The sequence below is a fragment of the Schistocerca cancellata genome, chromosome 12, assembly GCF_023864275.1.
Source record: "Schistocerca cancellata isolate TAMUIC-IGC-003103 chromosome 12, iqSchCanc2.1, whole genome shotgun sequence".
In the NCBI taxonomy this organism is placed as follows: Eukaryota; Metazoa; Arthropoda; class Insecta; order Orthoptera; family Acrididae; genus Schistocerca; species Schistocerca cancellata.
In genome coordinates this window covers 90,647,000-90,652,999 of record NC_064637.1, presented here as the reverse complement: position 1 = coordinate 90,652,999, position 6,000 = coordinate 90,647,000, and positions in this window count along the sequence as shown.

Sequence of the window (6,000 nt, the reverse complement as noted above, 5' to 3'; positions counted from 1 at the left end):
TTTCCGTTCTTAACTTTTCGTCCACAGCTCCGCTGAACATCTTGAGAGGTGCACCCTTGAATATATCCAGCGCATTTCTGAATTAACATCACGAACGGAAAAATTTCGTTGACCGCGAACGTACAGCCCGGAAGTTAACCACCAGCAAAGCCATCCATTCGCGAAAGCCGTCAGTTGTAATGAACATCTACAGACCAATTCGTCCGTTTCTCGTCAAGCTTAGTTTGTGATAACGTTTTGTTTAAGCCATTTCCTTGTACCAGTAAAGTACAAATACCAGTGAGCCGCTAAATACGAGGGTCATTCCCGAAATAATGACTTATTATTTGTATGACCGAGACGGATTACGTTGATGTAAGTTGATGTAGTACTAATTTTTTTGAATCTTTCCGCTTATTTCTATTGTTTTCGTTGTCCTGTAACAGACACCAGCAGGAGAGGAACATTCCAAAACTGTGTCTGATATCGACAAGTGTACAACACAGAAATGTATCACTGAATTTCTCAATGCGGACTAAACTGCGCAAATAGAAGTCCATCGACGCCTTCTAACTGTGTATGGAGACGATACACTATGCTTGAGTAATGTGAAACAGTCAATGCTGTGATTCAGTAATGTGAAAAGGATGTGTACAATTGAAGCCACGTCCTGATCAAACCTTCACGGTTGCCACCTTTCATAATGAACAGTGTCTAAATGATGACAGGTGGATTACCATTACAACTCCGGTTATAGCAAAGAGAGTGCGAGACGGCGGATGCTTAGGCGACCTGCGTGACCAGTACGAGTCTGAAGGTGATAATTTTCTGGGCACCATCATAAACGGAGGTGAGACGTGGTGTCACCATTAAGGGCCAAAGTCCAAAACGGTCCAACGAGTGCCAACCCCCAAATTCTCCATCAATAAAGCCGTTCGAATCACAGCCATCTGTAGGGGAAATATGTGCGCGGTCTTCTAGGATAGGCATGGTGTGGTAACTTTGTACGTCTTGGAGTCTAAAGCAGCTATCACTTCAGAAGTTTTGAAGACGACACTAGCCAGACTGAAAGCACACATGTCGAAATTCAGGTCAGAGATGTAGACAAACTTCGGCTTGTATCACGGCAACGGCAGGCCCCAGCTTTGCAACCATGGAAGTTATTGCCAAATTTGGCTGGACTGTTTTCCACGTCCACCGCAGAGATCAGATTTAGCACTTTCAGACTTCCGTCTCTCTGTGCCAGTGAAAAAGGACTGCGTAGTTAACATACTCTGGACTCAGATTTTGTCATCAAAGCTGTAAGGAACTGGCTCACCTCATTTAGTTCAGGTATCAACCACAGGGGCAAGCAGGCTCTATTCATCGACGGAGAAACTGCACAACGAATGATGGTGACAAAGTGGAAAAATTTATATATTTTTCTCATTACAACCACAGATCACAAAAAATTTAATAATCTGATAACTGCCGCCGCAGTGGCCGAGTGGTTCTATCAGTCAGGAACCGCGCGACCGCTACGGTCGCAGGTTCGAGTCCTGCTGTCCTTAGGTTAGTTAGGTTTAAGTAGTTCTAACTTCTAGGGGACTGATGACCTCAGATGTTAAGTCCCATAGTGCTCAGAGCCATTTGAACTATTTTTTTTAATCTGATAACTGATTTCGGTCGGTAATGACTATCTTCACTCCAGTGGATGCACAATATTCTAATCGCATAAAATGGTAGGGGGAAGTTGGGTAAAATCAGATACCTACTTGTCTCTGAGACTAGTGCTATCGTCGGTGTGATAACGTTCGGAGCTACTAGCAGCCTCCATTTCGGAGAGTATTAGGCAATCAGCATTAACGAATGCCTGTTATTTTTCGTTTCAATATATCTGTTGAAATTTTCTCCTATGTTAGCTCTCAGTGGAGCAGAGTACTGAAGAGAAACATAACGTGATAAGATATAGGTAATTTCGATTGAACAGTTTTCTCAGGAGGAAACACGAAGGAATTATTAGAATTGGACGGAAACAGGTAGATTTGATATACATGTACTGACAAACAAATGATTACAGTTACAGAAAAACTGGATGATTTAATCAGGAGAAAGGACTTCACAAATTAAGCAATCAATACTGCATTGGTCCACCTCTGGCAATCATGAAAGCAGTTATTCGGCTTAACACAGATTGACACTTTGTTGGATGTCATCCTGAGTGGTATCGTACCAAACTCTGTCCAGTTGCCACGTTAGATGGTCAAAATCTTAATCTGATCAGGGTTCTTACCCATAATACTCCGAACGTTCTGAACTGGGGTGAGATGTTGCTAACTTGTTGGTCACGGTAGGGTTTGGAGAGCTCGAAGACAAGCAGCAGAAATTCTCGCCATGAGAGGTTCGGCATTATCTTGCTGAAATGTAAACTCAGGATGGCTTGCCATGAACAGCAACTAAACAGGGCGTAGATTTTTTCAAATGGCTCTGAGCACTGTGGGACTTAACATCTTGAGGTCATCAGTCCCTTAGAACTTAGAACTACTTAAACCTAAGTAACCTGAGGACATCACACACATCCGTGCCCGAGGCAGGATTCGAACCTGCGACCGTAGCAGCAACGCACTTCCGGACTGCAGCGCCTAGAAGCGCTCGGCCACAGGGGCCGGCCTCTGACTGATATTTGCTGAAATTCGAAGGGGTCTTTATGGTCCCATCGCTCATTCCCACGCTCTCCCTGTGTCCTCACACCACTAGACCACCTCTTGTGGGATTACGCTTAGGATCCGTGTACATAAAACCAATCATTGGCACCGTTACCCTTCGCGCAGAACTGTTGAACCTGCAGTGCTGACCCACACATGGCTAGAACTCTTATTATTGCCTTGATCCTCTAGGAGCAACGAGTCGGGCACATATCGAAATTCCTGCGAAACAGAAAACAAAGTAGCTTTGCGAGTTGATAAACGTTTTGCAGCAAGCCACAATGCTGTGTCTGTAAGTTTCCAAGATACGATTTTTTTAAATGATAGCGGCATTTTGTCGGCACCCTGCACAGCTTTTTAGCAACAGGAGCGATTACTCATCAATTTACAAATTTCAATGCTGGGGCTTCCGACATGGAGCACAGCCTGTCTCCACAGCTCGCTGTCACCCTCGGCAGTTGGCAGTGAGAACAAATGGCCCGTAATTATGACGAGGAGTTGCGGGCAAATCATCCACAGCGGGGGAGAAGAGTTAGAGAGAGAGAGAGAGAGAGAGAGAGAAGGCTTAGATAGAGAAAAGGGGCGCAAAGGAAACCCCTTTCCCCTCCCTTCAATATGGCGGCCACATAATTAACGTTGCTAATACTGGTAGCGGCGCGGAGAGACGCGGACGCCAGCGCCTCTGGCGGAGATTAATCTGTACTAAGTCACAGGCGCGCGCGTGCGAGAAGGGGGTTTCTCCTCTTAACTCCGGAGCCCCTGAAAACTTCTCCACCCTCCTCCCAGCTTCTCCTCCCTCCTAACCAGCTGAGCCTAGCAGAAAGCCGGTCCATCCTCATCCTCCCCTTCTGTCCTCCCCCCTCCCCCAAAAACCCCTCACCCCCACCCGCCACCTCGCAACAGCGGTGCCTACGACTCGCGCTGATTAACCGCGGCTTCATTTAGGATAGAGGCTTCTGTAATAAGATGCAAAGCGGAATTTAATGCCTTCTGCGGCGCGGATGCTGGCGAAAAATATGGAGCCTCCCCCTAGCCGCGTGATTTACGCGCCGGCCAAACTTTATGTATTTATAAGAAGTAATTAGAGAGGGTTCCGGCGGCCGCAGCTGCGGCGGTCCTGCGTTCGAGACTTTAGACCTCCGAGGGGAAATTTCGTCTGTAACTCTGTAACTGAATAACATCATTTACGTTGTCGGGGCAGCACAAGTCTGGGAATCCTAGTGATTCTGGCAGAAAATTAACCAACTGGATGCTAACTGAATAACAGAAACTGGGAAACAACTACGTAACTGCGAACGGGAACATAAATTGTATAAATTCTGTCAGAACACAGACCACTTACCAGTTGCCTGCTTAGTGCACATACGCTTGTAGCTAATATGTCAGTAAAGATAGGTAGCTACTGTGTAACACATCGTTAAGAAGACCTTTCGGTTCACTATGTAGAACGAGGTGAAAGAAACTATTGTTCCATGACTGAGTGAGAAAATGAAAATCGTCGCAAGTAACACGGGAGTGTGTGGGAATGCAAACGTCCTCTGCGAATTTCATTGATAAAATATTCTCGAGGACATAGTTTCAATTTTTACACAATATGAGACCGAAAGCCACCGAGTAAATTTCGGATGTTACACAGGGGTACTTTGTGCGAATTTCGGCTTATGCGACTCGTGGTCTTCGGTGGTTCGTTACAGGCTAATAATGCAGTTATGATCTTTTCTGTGTGCTACACTGGTTACCAGTGAAAAAGTGTTTACTCGTCAGTCAACGAGACGTACAACGCCGTCGCTGCGGGAACAGTTCAGCATTCGTCTTTGTGTCGTTATTTCATTGCATTCAGTGAAGCCACACACGCGTTAAATAGCAGTCAGCTCTTCATCAGTAAAATTATCCGCAGCGACGTGTGTTACCATTAATCTACAACTACACTGCCAGAAAAACTAACCAGACAAAGAGTGGTTCAGAACTGAATGCAACCTTGAGGACGAACTGCAAAATGTGCATTACTGTTGTCAAGAGGAATTATCGTGCGCGAAAAGAGTAAGTTAGTTCCCAAAGGGGACAGACCGAGCAGACCCTGATTTCCGCTGTTGTGTGGACATTTTCTGTGCAATAGTGACAAAATGAGAAATTGGAGTCAGGTAACAAATGAAATGCGGTTACGACCCCACCAAAGATCACTGGTCCCCGACAACAAAACACTGTTAGAACATCCATGGACAACCTCCTAAATTTTGTCTGTTGGATTCACGTTCACGCTGTGGAGAGATCAAAGAGGCGGGAAGCACCAAAACTATAAATTTTATGGCTTTGGGTTTTTGAAGTTCCTGAAGACAAGAGGTTAAGGAATATCGTACCTTTCTGAATGGATTGAGGTTTCCCAACAAGCGGAAGGCGACACGTCTGGAGGATATCGACGTATGTACACTCAGCTTCATAAATTGAGGATAATGCTGATACATCGTGAAACAACGCTCTGGTGGGCGGTTTTCGGGTTTAAATCACCTCGGGGTATGAACATGTGGTGCATTTGACCTGCGGTCGTCACACGGTGGCGCTGGGAGCAGTCCACATACGCAGAGGTGTGTTGGTGCATGTCAGAGTACGGTGCAGCGAGTAAGTGTGCAGGCGTCTTCAGACGTTGCTGATGGTGACTGTGTGTTGAAAATGGCGCAAAGAACACATATTGATTACGTTATGAGGGGTAGAGTACCAGCGCGACTGGAGGCTGGTCAAACACAGCCGGTCGTAGCACGGGCCCTCCGTGTGCCACAAAGTGTGATCTCAGGATTATGGCAACGATTTCAGTAGACAGGAAACGTGTCCAGGCGCTACAATACGGGACGTCCACAGTGTACAGCACCACAAAAAGACCGATATCTCACCATAAGTGTCCGCAGATCGCCACGGAGTACTCCAGGTAGCCTTACTCGGGACCTTACCGCAGCCACTGGAACAGTTGTCTCCAGACACACAGTCTACAGACGACTGAACAGACATGGTTTATTCACCCGGAGATCTGCAAGGTGCATTCCACTGACTCCTCGTCACAGGAGACTCCGTAAAACCTGGTGTCAAGAACACAGTACATGGTGATTGGAACAGTGGTCGCAAGTTATCTTCACGGACGAGTCCAGCTATAGTCTGAATGCCGGCCGCGGTGGCCGTTCAGTTCTAGGCACTTCAGCCCGGAACCGCGTGACTGCTACGGGCGCAGGTTCGAATCCTGCCTCGGGCATGGATGTGTGTGATGTCCTTAGGTTAGTTAGGTTTAAGTAGTTCTAAGTTCTCGGGGACTGATGACCACAGCAGTTGAGTCCCACTGTGCCCAGAGCCA